Here is a 16596-nt window from a genome sequence, read left to right on the forward strand (position 1 = left end):
AAAAATGCTGCCTATATGTCAGAACATTTAGTAGTTACCCTCCTGTACCTCACATTTGGTAATCAATCAATCTGCAGTTATTTATTTGTACGTTATTTTGCAAACTGACGAATTCAAACATATTTTTAACTGAATGTGTTAAGGGGGGGGGGGGGAGAATGAGGGGACCGGGGGTTGGGGGGTACCACAATGCTTGCTTGATATATCGGCAAGTTTTGTCGTGACAAAAGAATATTTTAAAACCACATTTTAGAATCTTGTGAGCAATGAGCTTTTCCAAAGTTGAGATTTTGCTTAAAAAATCCTTTGGCTGTTCAAAAGCACTTACATTTGCGGAAACACTTTTACTGTTATGGAGAGTTTGAAATCTTACACTAAACGTAGATATAGAAAGCCTTTTGCTGGTTTTAGTAAGTTTTTTGGTGGTTTTTGCATGTTTTAGCTTGATAAATGACAAATACTGATCAACGTGGCTAATTAATTTTGTGGCCCCTGGAGCCGACAACCTTGGACCACCCTGTTCTAGACCTTACCATTGAATTTGAAAAAATAAATCAAACTACAAAAGTAGAAATATCAGAACTGATATATATTGAGTGTCAGTCAGTCAGTCGTTTATTTTTCACCAAAATGAAACATACACGTAATGCGAACAAAAATTAGAGAAAACATAAATAAAGGCATTTCATGGTGAAGGGTGACGCTAAAAAACCAATGTTGGTTATCTAGCAGCGACACCTGTGATAAATGTCTAACTTTGATACAAGTAGAATAGAATAAATCGAACACATTTAAGCAGTGAAGGAAAGAATGTCCAAGAAAATCCAAAACCGTAACAAAAAAAAGAGACTCCAGGCACAACCAGGGTAATCATGGGCAACAGTATAGTAATATAACAGCAGTCCGACCACAGTCAGCGTCGTGAAACCCTACAAGAATATTGCTTTTGAGGCCGCGCGGTATGATAGTGGCCATGTACGCCGGGATACGTAATTAAGGCAGTTAGTTATTAAAAAATATATTTTGAAATATAAGCACATCTTGATGGTTACAATTATCTTAAATATGGGAGCAAGTTCAAGAAAGTATTGGCACTGTGGTATGGTTTCCAGAACTGGAGTCATTGGAAAATTTGAGGAAGGAATTGGTATTGGATGAAAATACAATCCAATTCATGTAAACAGAGAAATGGAAAATTAACAGGTAAATACATCATTCAATTCTATGTTGTGAACTAAGAAATGCAAAAAGTTGAAAATACCAGACAACACAATTAGAATATAAAATATAGAGACACTAGTTTTTAAGAACCAAATAACAATTAATATAAATAAATCAATATTAATTCAGAGAGCAGGATCACTAAATCAAAAAGACCCTTATCATAGAAACCAGAACAAAATATGACCCATGAATTATTCGATTATATCCTTAGGTAGGCATAATCTCACCCTTTAAGGTTTAGTGAGGTAATCAATTACTGGGTACATTTTTGCATATACAGCGAAGGGCAAAACTGTGGGGATTATGGAAGAGAATCACTTAAATCGGATCCTTCACAACAGCCTTGATCCAGGTTCTGGGGGACACTTTTATAGGCTGTGGATCTGAACAAGTATTGAACTAACAATGGCAAGGCAAATGCTGATAGCACATCAAATCAAGGTGCTGGCAGGAGACGGGTAAGAAGAAAGTAAAAATTTTTTATACTTTACTTTGAATGTGGCATAGGTGGAGTCACGCAAACCATTGGGAATACTATTCCAGGTTATAACGCCTTTATATTTCAAGGAGTTCTGAGTTTTGCCCGTTGAAAAGCGGGGTACAAATAAATTGGATCTTGTCGAAGAGCGCGTATTATGTTCATGTGCGTTACTAAGCTTAACAAAATAATCGTCAAAAGCTGCAGGCAACTGGTGGTTGTGAAATAGATGCATTACTTTAGAGATTTCTAGTTTGTGGATGTCGGATAGTTTTAACACCTTGGTCTTATGGTATAGGGTGTTTATGTTAGAACGAAAAGGCGCCCTAGAGAGAACTCTAACGGCCCTATTCTGGAGGACCTCTAATTTACGCAAATTTGTCTGGGTAGCAGAGCCCCATGCAGCTATGGCATATTGGATGTGTGACTGGAATATGGCAAAATATACGGTTCGCAGGTTAATATCATGGACGTAATGCCGAAGCTTGCCCAGAATTCCCACAGATCTTGACAGTTTCTTATGGATTTCAGTGATATGAGTGTTCCATTTTAGATGACTGTCAATATGGAGTCCGAGATATTTATGAGAAGGGACAACTTCAAGCGAAATACCATTAATTTTAACTGTAAAGTTGGCAAGTCTAGTGCGAGTTTTGGGACAGAATATCATCACCTTCGATTTATCAACATTCACTGTGAACTTATTACAAATCATCCAATCATGAACTTTGTTTATTTCAGTGTTCACTTTGGTTTGGAGCGAAGTTAAGTCTTTTGCACTGTGAAGCAGGCACGCATCGTCGGCAAAGAGTTTGGTCAGAAAATTTGAACTGTTAGAGAAGTCATTAATTGCGATCAAGAATCGAAGTGGTCCTAGTACACTACCTTGAGGAATTCCGCAATAGATGGGGAACACTGGAGACCTGTGAGAATCCACCTCCACAAATTGTGAACGACCGGACAGGTAATTAAATAATAGATTGCCTGCAGCACCTCGGAAACCATAATGTCTAAGTTTATGGGATAGAATTCTATGATTGACGGTATCAAAAGCTTTCTTCAAATCGAGAAAGATACAACAGACAAATTCTCCTTTGTCCAGTTTATCGAAAATGAAAGAGGTTAAATCAAGAATAGCGTGACTGGTGGAAGTATTAGTTTGAAAGCCAAATTGACATTTGTTAATTAGGTTGAAATTTGTACAAAATTTAAGGATTCTCTTATATAATAATTTTTCTAAAATTATACCTATAGAGGGTAGAATGGAAATGGGCCTGTAATTTGATGGATCATTTTTTTTACCACTTTTAAATATGGGAACCACTCTAGCAATCTTTAAAGAAGAAGGGAAAATGCCTAATGTAAAGGCTGAATTAAAAAAGTGGGTTAGTGTAGGTGATATTATATCGGCAACTGTTCCTAGAAAGTGGGATGGAACACCATCGGGCCTAACTGCTTTACTCTTTTTCAGATTTAAAATTATTTGGATAATCTCCGTGGAAGAAGTGGGTTCGAGAAAAAAGGAGTTTTGCATTGGAGCACCCAAGAAGTCGGCGAATGATTTTGAGATATGTGGGATTTTATCTGCAAGATTCTTTCCGATTGTCGAGAAGTATTTATTAAAAACACTGGCAATCGTAACTGGGTCGGTCACTGAAGTACCGTTTTCGAGTTCCAATTCTGAGATGGATGTATTATCTATGGACTTGATCTTAATAATGTCGTTAATGGTTTGCCATGTGCGTTTAATATCACCTCGATTGCTTTCGAGGACACTATGGTAGTACATCTGCTTAGATCTCCTCAGCAAATGTGTTAACATATTTTTATACTTTTTGAAGTAGCTACGTTGGACTGCATTGCCCTTTAGAAACTTTTTTTTAAGCATAATATTTTTGTGTTTAATGGACTTACGAATTCCCCTGGTGATCCAAGGTTTATAAGAAAGTTTGTTTTCTTTGCGTGATAAGGGTCGTAATGGGGCATGTTTGTTGATTAAGCATTTCAGATGGCCAAGAAAAGTTTCAAAACAGCTATTAAAATTTTCTTTACAAAGATAAACGGTTGTATAGTTGTTACACATTGACTCAACTTCGGCTCTGAATAATTCGCTACAGAATTTTGTCATATTGCGCTTCATACGAATCTTTGTTTTTGTGATTAAATCAATACCTGAAATTGTACACATGACCGGAAAGTGGTCAGTAAGGTCACTAAGTAGAATAAATGATGACGAACAATAGTTCACGGTATTTGTGTATATATGGTCTATAAGGGTGTGGGAGGAGGAGGTCACTCTAGTGGGTTTCGTAATTACTGGGAATGTATGATATGACATGAGCATATCAAAATATTTGGCAGTGGCATTATCATGGGTGTCAAGGAGGTTAATATTGAAATCACCTAATATGAAAAAGTTTTTTTTTGCCATTGTCAGTTTCTCGAGTACGCGATCCATTGCAACAGTAAAAGCAAGTACGTTATTTTTTGGATGGTTATAAATAACACCAATGATGAGGCTTTGGAAGTTTAAGTTGAAATTAGAACACTTGATTTCTACCCACATATCCTCACAGGAAGAAATGGATAATTTAAAATCGCAGATAATCTGGTAATCCAAATTGTTTTTTAAGTAAAATCCCACACCGCCCGCCTGAGTTGGAGAGGGTACATGGATAAAGGCATAACCCGGGATGTCGACATTATAAAACGCTACCTCACTTTTGATCCTGGTCTCGGTCAAAGCAATTATATGGGGAGGAGAATAGAACTTTGAATACAAATCAATTAAATCATCAACATATTTAGGAAGTGATCTGATGTTATGATGCACTAGAATAAGGTCAGATGGTGGGATCCTTGATGATACCTCATTGATATCTGTTAATTCGAGGTATTGAGTCAGTGTTGAGTCTATGAAAGGGTTGAAAAAGTCTGATTTCCAATTTATATTGGGGGAACTAGCTATATCATGCATAGAAAATATTGGATTGAGTAAAGGTGGAAGTCTTCAGGGAATATAAGTTATAAACTATGAAATGTATAATAGTTGACCGGTATTTTATAACTAGAATGGGATTCATCAAGTGGAAAATTGCTAAAAAAGCCAAAATGGGACAAAAAGGAATTATACAATAAATGAAATACAGTGTTTGAGTGAGCCACTCAAACACTGAGAATTCTGACCCATGTTGTCAAATAGATCGGAAGCTTGAGCTTTATGAAATCCTTAATACTCACAAAGCAGAAAACTAACATTAAAATATTACTATGATTTTAACACGGCCTATTTCAATTTATTATTACAAGGAGTTAATGAAATGCTGCTTCAATAGAGTAAAGTATTATGGCCCCCTGTTTCATGCATGAGTGACCATGGATTTGTATCTGGCTCATATTCTGTTAACCGGGGATATTGAACTTGGAAAATGTATTTTCTCTCGTCATGTACGATGTTAATGTCTTCATTTCTCACAATTCTTTTGTATATTTGTAATATAATTTTGGCGCTAGTGGGAACATATCAAATAGAAAAGCCGGCTGCCGTTTGTACGAAATAGGCAGAGCAGCCCAGGACAGGTGTCTGGCAGATAGCAGTTACATCATTGACAAAACATGATAAAAAATATCCGAGACTTTTACATTGCGGGACGAGGCCAATCTTTAGCGCTTAAATTAGAGTTTAAAATTAGGACATTATATATTTATCCGGGGGGAGAGGAAAGCCAATAAGATTGCTTAATCATCATATGGCGAACCTTGGCCTCTCGTTCGGTTACCAATCCATGGATGGGATTAGTTTTCTGAAGCATGAACCTGATGGTGGAGAAAGCCGTAACCGACCAGTGGGTACATGAACCACCCTATGGTGGCGAGGAGTCCAGTCATCCTCTCATACGTAATCAACGCCGCATGTGATTCGAAACTCCGAACCTATGCATGGTAATCAGAGATGCGGTGGCAAGCATAGTCCTAACTCTTAGCAGAATTTGCCACACTGCCGAGCCATGCGCCACACCGCTGAGAGTTTCTCATATTACGGCTCAACAAGTCGTGACAGAATAAGTAAGTCGTGACAGAATAAGTAAAAGAAATTTCTGTTCTTTAGTTGAACACCAAGGCTCGCCATAACTTTATATGCTTAGAACCAGATCATGTTCGTTTCATTGGACTACACATACAAATTTTTAGAAAATTGGTTGCCAAAGGGGCATATCTGCTGTAAATTTACAGGAAATATATGCATACTGGCTATTTTGCAATTGATGATAATTTTCTGCTGTTACATATATATTTTCAAACAACTTCATTGATTGTAGGAATCATGTTATTTAAGATTGAGTAAAATTAAATATCACTCAAGGGAAAAGCCAGTGGAGGAGATTACATGGGTAATACCCATCATTTTTTAATTTTTCATGATTCAAAATTTCTGCCTCCTACTTAGAACAAACAATGCCTCGTTTTACTTTCAGCAAATCACAGTATTGTGGTCAAAACTATTTTATTCTGTGCAATATCACCTCAATGGTATTATCACTACAAGTTTTTATTTGTCTTCACAGCATCTTATGCTTTCATAGCGCTGATAAAAATGCTTATTTCCGTTATTATCGAAATATTTACCTTACTCATCATCAATCATATCGTGTCTTTGTGTATATAAATGATTAAAATGTCTGATATCAGCGAGTCGCAAATGACTTTCAAAATTAATTTTCACGATTTCTATCGCTTTATTTCTAAACGTTTGCACATAGAAACAATTTTTAAGATATGGGTTAATATTCCGCGACTTACCGTATATTAAATTAATTTGGGAACCACTTTTATAATCAAATGCGGGCATATAAGGAATTGTTTATAGACATAAAATAAAATACGAAATGTATTAATATTTTGAGCCACATCAAAAAATGGGATATACATGCATATATCATTTGTTTATTGTCTGTAATCATGACATATTTCGTAACTGACAATTCATGGTAATTTTGTTCTCGATATATTTCATTTACATTCGTGTTTGTGCCATATTTCATATTTGAATTATATGGTAGCGTTATGTAGGACATCGAAAATGCAAGATTAGAGAGGTTGATGTTACCTCCGTCTTTCTGAAGCAATGTTTTTGCGCAAACGACGACATTTTTGTGGAAAAATTCACTTCACAAAAACAATGCGTGTATCAGTTAGCTGAATTATCAAACATTCAGTGAGTAAAAGACTGAATATTTTATGCAAAAAACCAAACAAAATAGCTGGACTAATTAGGTGGCCCATACCTCTCTACTTTCCCATAGCATTTATAATCCATAAATAAAAAAAATATGTGATATCATTGTTAACTCGAAGCAACCTAGTCAAAATTGAAATTTAAAAACAGACAAGGTCTGGAGACAACCAACCAGGTTCCAGAGGTCAAAGGTTGCTTTGAATGGTAATTTATGAATTCTTTACAAAGGACTAAAACTTAAAGTTTATCACAAGATTTGTTATGAAAAGGCAAGCTTAATCTATCTCTCATAGACCTCATCTGATTCATTGGGATTTACTAAATTACAAGTTTACGGCAGCAGAATTACTGTATAATATGTCAAAAGATTTATAGTGTGAATAATGCTTTGGCGACTGAAATATTTGATCCAGTCAAAATTAAATTTGATTATGGAACACTTATCATTAATTGTTTAAGAAATAAATATTTTTGGTCAAAAGTTTTATTTCCTTTTTTTCCTTTTTACTATCGAACACTCAAACCAAACAGCATTTTTTGGAAATGATAGAATAACATGCGAACTATGAATTCACATGCATGGGCGTGATGACCAATGAACTTGACTGCGTTTGCACAAGTTCAAACCACTGAACACAAGCTGTAACGAAATGGGAGGCCAATGCCAAACTGAAATGATTTTTTATTTTTTAGTAAATAGTAACTCCTTCAGTGGACACTTGTACAGGGCTTGGTTTAGAGTGAAACCGTGAATAAGAGTCATAGGAATATTTTTCTCGAAAACAATATTCGATAAGTACTCAAGAAAATGAATGCTGCTCCTCACTGCCCATTTATTCTAAAATTTTAATAAAAATCAATTGAACTTGGAAGTTTATCAGAAAAAAAATCTACCCTTGGGTGCAATATAGGGCCATTTCAGGTATTTCACACAATCACAGGACAAGACTCAACAGAACTAAATTGCTCATAGGAATTGGTTATTATGTATTTCAAACAAATATTCAAAAAAAAGAGTAGGCCTGAAAGCTATTATTCAAAAAGGTAAACTTAAAATTATAGAGGTTTTACATAAATTTCACCATGTAATCCAATTCTGGGTTATGAAAGTGTAAAACTATAACATATTAAAAAATCAAACTCAAAATTTCTTCCAACTTCTTCAAAAGCGATAATTATGTGAATATTATTGTGTTATACCTCTGTGTTGCCCAAGGATGATTTTAAAGCTTGTAGTTGATCTGATGACAGGTTACATGTTCCAAGATCCAAATTTTCAACACAGGATTGATTGGAAAGTATTTGTCCAACTGATGATAAACCTTCAACTCCCATGTTTGTGTTTCCATACAGGTTAAACTTCATGATCTATAATGAAACAAGAACAATTTAGGGTCGTAATTGGACTGTTATAAATCTTGTTGAATTAATCAACAAGTTTAGCATGGACAGTGGTTTTCACCCTTTTTCATGGAGTGGAATTCTAATGAAACATTCCAGTTGATAGAGGCCCCGTGTAAAATAGTTCATTGCCGTTTATTGGCTAAATTGTATAAAACATGAATACATATTGAGCAAATCTAATACTGACAATTCAAAATGAACTACTCATGTAGTATGTTAACCAAGATGGCGGACACTGGAACGTAGAACGGGTAGCAGGTTAGGGTTAGGCCATAATTTCAGGTACAAATACTACGGCAGTCACTAGACTAGTCACCGAACTCTCAATAAGACTGAAATAAGTAAAATTGGAATGAATTCATGGCCTAACCCTAACCTGGTACACATGCTACGTTCCGGTGCGCATACTACAGGGGCGCTAAAATTCTGCTCTATGGTGTTTTCGGTTACCATTCGATGTCGGGTATGGGATTAGTTAGCCAGTTTTCAGGTGCATGGACTTGATGGTTGAAAAAGCTGTAACCGACCACGGGGTACATGAACCACCATATGGTGGCGAGGAGTCCAGTCATCCTCTCATACGTAATCAACCCCGCATGTGATTCGAAATTGCGAACCCACGCATATTAATCAGAGGTGCGGTGGCAAGCATATTCCTATCTCTTAGCAGAATTTGCCACACTGTCAAGCCATGCGCCACACAGCAGAGAGTTTCTCCATATTTCCACCCAACAAGTCGGGACAGAATAGGTAAAATAAATTTCTGTTTTTAGTTGAGCACCAATGCTCGCCATAGATTTATATGCTTAGAACCAGATAATGTTCGTTTCATTGGACTACACATACAAATTTGAAGGGAAGTAGTTGCCAAAGGGGCATATCTGCTGTAAATTTACAGGATATATATGCATATGGGCTATTTTGCAATTGATAGTTTTCTGCTGTTACATATATATTTTCGAACAACTTCATTGATTGTAGGAATCATGTTAATTTATGTGGATGAAGATTAAGTAAAATTATATATAACTCAAGGGAAAAGCCAGTGGGGGAGATTACATGGGTAATAACCCTTATTTTTTTAATTTTTCATGATACAAAATTTCTGTCTTCTACTTAGAACAAACAACGGCCTCGTTTTACTTTCAGCAAATTACGGTATTGCGGTCAAAACTATTTTATTCTGTGCAATATCACCTCAACGCAATTATCACCACAAGTTTTTATTTGTCTTTACAGCATCTTATGCTTTCATGGCGCTGATAAAAATGCTTATCTCCGTTATTATTCAGATATTTACCTTACTCACTATCAATCATATCGTGATTAATCAAGATTATCAAAAATGCATGGTTTATTAATGAAGAATTGCCAACTGTGACAGCATCAATGAAATGAACTTTTTCCCTAAGAAAACATCAAATTTATTCTTCGACTGATGAAAACCTCGGAATTGTTTATATACATAAAACAAAATACGAAATGGAATATTATTTTGCATCACATCCAAACATTGGGACATACATGCATATATCATTTGTTTATTGTCTATAATCATGTCATATTTCGTGACTGACAATTTACGGTAATTTTATTCTCGCTATATTTCATGTACATTCGTGTTTGTGCCATATTTCATATTCAAATTTTATGGTAGCGTCATGTAGGGCATCGAAAATACAAGATTAGAGAGATTGATGTTACCTCCGTCTCTCTACAGCAGGGGTCACCAGCCTTTTCGAAGCCGAGGGCTACTTTTTGGGTACAGATTAAGCCGAGAGCTACCAGTTCAATGTACACTTCTATAAAAGTCAGTTTGCTCGATTAAGTTTCAAATATTGATATTTACTGGTATTTAGTCAAGTAGACCCACTAATAAACTTTAGGATTCTCCAGGATATCAAACGATTATCACAACGTCGCAATAAATTTCTATCAATGACACTTGCATTTAAAAACTGAGTGTTTTCAAATTGATTTTGAAGTGATCACTAGTATATTATCCTAGAAAACCAAAACGCTCTTGGATTATTTGCAAACACTATGCACGAGCCTAAGATAAAACGGACTTAACAGTTGTGCTATCATATTTTACAGAGTGTTGTTCTGCGGCGCGTAACTTGACACTGTAACTCTGAGCGAGACTTGCAGATCATCAGAAAGCCGTGTTCCGTGTTTGTTCCGGGTGAAGTACATGTCAAAAAATGTTGATTAACAAAGATAGGTTGAACCAAACAATAGTTTCGAAAAATGGGATTGCCGTATGATTTAAATCGCAAGCTTTTTCTGCACATACTGCGCTGACATGTGGATAGTTAAGCAAGGTAGATTGTGTGATTTCACTCCGCTTTGCCGTCGCTAAAATCGTCCAGCAAATAAACAATTCAGACACACGCAAACTTTTTTCACAGGGTTAAAAATAAATCCACCTCTCATTCATTGTGAAAATGGTTGATTCCCTATCGTTTTACTGCCATTTTTCCTTGGAATCAATAATTGTATTATTGCTACTCCACAAACCGATGGACAAGCAAAAACGAAGTGGCAGTTCTTACCACTTAATGGCAGCTCCTGCAACGAACGAACAGATGGCAGCTCTTGCCATGGTTTTTGACGCGGTTATGGCAGCACAATTTTCTGCCATTCTTATGTGGCAGCTAAAAAGTCGGTCGCTGTGGGTTTGGCTTGGCCATAGCGGGCTATGGTTTGGGAATACTTCCATGGTTTTGCGGCAGCTGTAGACGTCACAGAATACTTGACACTGTACTTGAAAAAACGCAGGTTCGTGGAAGGTGATATAAGTGTGATGTCATAATTGAAAGATTATTAAATGACCCGTCACATTACTGAGGTCAAATCAGGTTGATTGTAACAATAATTAATATAGTGCGATTCCCAGTTCCCATAGAAGTGTGATCTATACCAGGGGTCGGCAACCACCGGGCCGCGGCCCATCGCCGGTCCGCGGAAAGGTTACTGCCCGTCCGCAGAGAGGTGACACAAAAGCGGACAAGGCCGTAATAAAACCTATACAATCTAACCACAAACCCTACGACTGGAAAACAGCACCCAACAGTAAACCGAACAAGCACAACACCTGGAGTCCGCAAACTGCGGGCCAAAGGCAACCCGCGAGCTAATTTGTTGCGGCCCTCGAACGACCGTAAATTTAATACATAAAACAAAAATTGATCCCAATTATATTATTATTATATTATTGTCTCTACACGGATTTATGTGGTGAAAAATGCTGCTGCACGGCGCTTGTTATGTAACAAGTAGCGTCAGTTGTATGTCGTTCGAGGTAATTTTGGGACAGGCTTTCAACACAGCAGTAGAAGGGCAGCAAAGCGAATGCTCCATAATTTGAAGTTTAATTAATCGAAGGCGGAAATATTGCGGCCCGCGCGCTACCGGAAATGTGTTTATTTGGAACATGAAGTTTGCCGACCACCGCACAACACTATTAAGCAGCATGGGTGACTTCATAAACAATTGCCATATCAGTATGTCGCAATAATACTGGGTCAATTGTTTTCTCTACGCCCGTATAAGAATGTCTCTCATCAGTCCGAATAAGATCTCCCCAATAAAATGATACAGTCATTGTTAACTTTCCCGAAATCCTATTACTGTACTGTGAGGCCTGGTTTTCAATATTTAGGGGCGTAGCCAGAAATTTTCAAAGGTGGGTTCTGAATTTTTTTTTTTGCCAAGTTAGATTATAAACAGCTAGCGAGTCCGATCGAACGCTGGAATACGCATGTTTTTATTAGTCTTGGGGTCTAAAAAGCATTTCAAGCTACGGAAAATTGCTATCTATGGTACAGAAAATAGATTTTTTTTTTTTTACATTTCAAAAGGAGGGGGGGGTCGACCCGCAGAACCATCCCCCTGGCTACGCCACTGTCAATATTGATAACTACAAAAACAAAATATCGAAGTAGGCTCGATGTAAGAAACCCGTTACGTGTGTCAATGTCGACCATATCTCGAATATCGAAACAATGGCCATCAAACAAATACAGATATCGCATTAAATAGCATCACCGTCGTTTTTGGTATATTGTCAACATAAATTTCCTGGTGCGTATAATTTATTGCATAGGCTTAGTTCGTTTGTATGAAGGTGGTCCGCCAAGAGTTTGGTCAAGGTTTACCGGTCCGTCACTTGAAAATGGTTGCCGACCACTGATCTATACAATAGCAGGACAAAAATTTAAGCTCATTTCGGAACAGTCTTCGGGTGACTCATGTGGTATTCTCGGGCGACTTGGTGCCCGCAGGCAACGGGTTTGTGACCCCTGCTCTACAGCAATTTTTTTTTTGCGCAAACGAAATTTTTGTGGAAAAATTCACTTCACAAAAACAATGTGTGGAACAGTTAGCTGAATTATCAAACAATCAGCGAGTAAAAGACTGGATATTTTATGCAAAAGACCAAAACAAAATAGCTTGGCAAATCAGGTGGCCAATACCTCTCCACTTTCCCATAGCATTTGCCCTAATTGGCGTAATTGGACTGCTATAAATCTTGTTGAATAAAGCAACAAATCAAGTATGGACAGTGGTTTCACCTTTTCGATAGAGCGGAATTCGAATGAAAAATTCCAGTTGGTCAAGGAGCCCCCTATGTGCGATAGTTCATTGCCTTTTATTGACTAAATTGTATAAACCATGAATATGTATTTTAATAAGCAAATCTAATACTGACAAAACAAAATGAACTACTCATGTAGTATTTGAACCAAGATGGCGGACACTGGAACGCAGAACGGGTAGCAGGTTAGTGTTAGGCCATAATTTCAGGTACATATACTACGGCAGTCATTAGGCTAGTCCCCGAACTCTCAATAAAACTGAAATAAGTAAATTTGGAATAAATTCATGGCCTAACCCTAACCTGGTACACATGCTACGTTCCGGTGCACATACAACAGGGGCGCTAAAAATTCTGCTCTATGGTGTTTTCGGTTACCCTTCCATGTCGGGTATGGGATTAGTTAGCCAGTTTTCAGATGCATGGACTTGATGGTGGAGAAAGCCGTAGCCGACCAGGGGGTACATGAACCACCCTATGGTGGAGAGGAGTCCAGTCATCCTCTCATACATAATCAACCCTGCATGTGATTCCAAAGTGCGAACCCATGCATGGTAATCAGAGGTGCGGTGGCAAGCATATTCCTAATTCTTAACAGAATTTCCTACACTGCCGAGCCATGCGCCACACCGCTGAGAGTTTCTCCATATTACCACCCAACAAGTCGGGAAAGAATAGATAAAAGAACTTTTTGTTCTTTAGTTGAACACCAATGCTTGCCATAATTTTATATGCTTAGAACCAGATCATGTTCGTTTCATTGGACTACACATACAAATTTGAAGGGAAGTGCTTGCCAAAGGGGCATACCTGCTGTGAATTTACAGGATATATATGCATAACTAACAGTTGAGGTTGCGTGAAACTAAATACCTTTTCTTGCTCTCGATGCCTTTATGCAGGTGGATGCGTATTACGCGAGGATGCTGTAGCAAGAGTGTAAATGGCTATTCTATTCAATTCAAGAGTCTTGCTGCACACGAACACAAATATATTTCTGTAACGTTTCGTCTGACCGTGTTCGTGTGCAGCATGATTCTTGAATTGAATAGAATATATATGCATACTAGCTATTTTGCAATTGATGATAATTTTCTGCTGTTACATATATATTTTTCAACAACTTCATTGATTGTAGGAATCATGTTAATTTATGTGGATGAAGATTAAGTAAAATTATATATCACTCAAGGGAAAAGCCAGTGGGGGAGATTACATGGGTAATACCCCTCATTTTTTAATTTTTCACGATTCAAAATTTCTGCCTTCTACTTAGAACAAACAACGGCCTCGTTTTACTGTCAGCAAATCACAGTATTGCGATCAAAACTATTTCATTCTGTGCACTATCACCTCAACGCAATTATCACCACAAGTTTTTATTTGTCTTTACAGCAAATTATGCTTTCATAGCGCTGATAAAAATGCTTATCTCTGTTATTATTGAGATATTTACCTTACTCATCATCAATCATATCCTGATTATTGATAAACAGTTGCACAAGGTTCAGAATCAAGAATATTAAAAATGCATGGTTTATTAATGAAGAATTGCCAACTGTGGCAGCATCAAGGACATGACATCATCAGGCGCGGCGGTGTGGCTCAACGGGCTAAGCGTTAGGAATACGCTCGTCACCGCACCTCTAATTCTCTGCGTGGGTTCGCAGGTTTGAATCCCATGCAGAGATGGTTATGTGCGAGAGGATTGCTGTCGTTAGGTGGTTTACGTAACCGCTGGTCGGTTACGGCTTCCTCCACCACCAAGTCCATGCTCCCGAAAACAAACAATATAACTGATCCCATACACGACTTAGAATGGTAACCGGACGAGAGGCCGTGGTTCGACATATGATTAAGCCGTCTTATCGCCTCTCCTCTCCCCCGGGATAAATATGTAAAATCCTATCCTCAATAAAATGAACTTTTCCCCTAAAAAAAACATCAAATTTATACTTCGACTGATGAAAACCTCAGTACAATTGTCGAATCCGCGAAAAATACAAATGTGTAATTGTGGTTTGTAGTCAAGAAAGAGGGCATACATGTTTTATTTTCTGGCTTGAAACATACATGAAACGAATTTACCAATCGCCTAAAGATGATTACATTACATTTGGCTGCTCAAAAGGAGAGAAGTGTTATATCTTTATCTAAGGAATACAGATATCAGGGCATTGAAAATAAAAATGGATTTTATTGAAGTTAATTGTGACAAGTAATAGTTTTATATTTCATACACATTTAATCGATGCTACATGTGAGCTTGTCTTTGTGTATATAAACCATTATAATGTCTGATATCAGCGAGTCGCAAATGACTTTCAAAATTAATTTTCACGATTTCTATTGCTTTTTTTTCTAAACGTTGGCACATAGAAACAATTTTTAGGATATGGGTTAATATTTGCGAATTATAATAAAATTAATTTGGGAACCACTTTTATAATTAAATGCGGGCATAGGAGAAATTATTTATATACATAAAATAAAATGCCAAATGGATTAATATTTTGCGTCACATCAAAACATTGGGATATACACGCATATATCATTTGGTAATTGTCTATAATCATGTCATATATCGTGACTGACAATTTCCGTTAATTTTGTTCTCGCTATATCTCATGTACATTCGCGTTTGTGCCATATTTCATATTAGAATTATATGGTAGCGTTATGTAGGGCATCGAAAATGCAAGATCAGAGAGATTGATGTTACCTCTGTCTCTCTACAGCAGGGGTCACCAACCTTTTCGAAGCCGAGATATACTTTCTGGGTACAGATTAAACCGAGGGCTACCGGTTCAATGTACACTTCTAAAAAAGTCAGTTTGCTTGATTAAGTTTCAATTATTGATAATTACTGGTATTTAGTCGAGTAGAGACACTAAATAACTCTAGGATTCTTCAGGAAATCAAACGATTATCACATCGTTGCAATAAATTTTTATCAATGACACTTGCATTTTAAAACTGAGTGTTTTCAAATTGATTTTAAAGTGATCACTACTATATTATCCTAGGAAACCACAACGTTCTTGGAATATTTGCAAACACTATGTACAAGCCTAAGATAAAACGGACTTAACAGTTGTGCTATCAAATTTTACAGAGTATTGTTCTGCGGCTTGACAATGTAACTCTAAGCGAGATTTGCAGATCATCAGAAAGACGTGTTCCGGGTGAAGTACATGTCAAAAAATGTTGATTCACAAAGATAGGTTGTACCAAACAATAGTTTCGAAAAATGGGATTGCTGTATGATTTGAATCGCAAGCTTTTTCTGCACATACTGCGCTGACATGTGGATAGTTAACCGTGGTAGATTGCGTGATAACACTCCGCTTTGCCGTCGCTAAAATCGTCCAGCAAATAAACAATTCAGACACACGGGGTCAAAAATAAATCCACTTCTTATTCATCGTGAAAATGGTTGATTCCCTATCGTTTTTCTGCCATTTTTCCTTGGAATCAATATTTGTTATATTGCTACTCCACAAACCGACGGACAAGAAAAAACGCAGTTCTTACCACTACATGGCAGCTCCTGCAACGAATGAACAGATGGCAGCTCTTGCCATGGTTTATGACGCGGTTACGACAGCACAATTTTCTGCCATTGTTATGTGGCATGCGACATGCGACGTGGGT

The 16596-nt window shown here is 37.1% G+C and overlaps 1 long non-coding RNA gene across 2 annotated transcripts; it reads left to right on the top strand.

Moving 5' to 3' along the window:
• The first annotated feature begins 604 nt into the window (after positions 1-604).
• LOC144419969 (uncharacterized) lies at positions 605-3944 on the top strand. Of its 2 annotated transcripts, none has more exons than XR_013474402.1 (4): positions 605-1203; positions 1505-1682; positions 2444-2666; positions 3174-3944. It is a non-coding gene; the product is annotated as an uncharacterized LOC144419969 (long non-coding RNA). The 2 variants fall into 2 exon arrangements; XR_013474403.1 differs by having other exon boundaries at positions 1566-1682.
• The last annotated feature ends 12652 nt before the right edge of the window (positions 3945-16596 follow it).

This window comes from Styela clava, chromosome 2, assembly GCF_964204865.1.
Source record: "Styela clava chromosome 2, kaStyClav1.hap1.2, whole genome shotgun sequence".
Lineage (NCBI taxonomy): Eukaryota > Metazoa > Chordata > Ascidiacea > Stolidobranchia > Styelidae > Styela > Styela clava.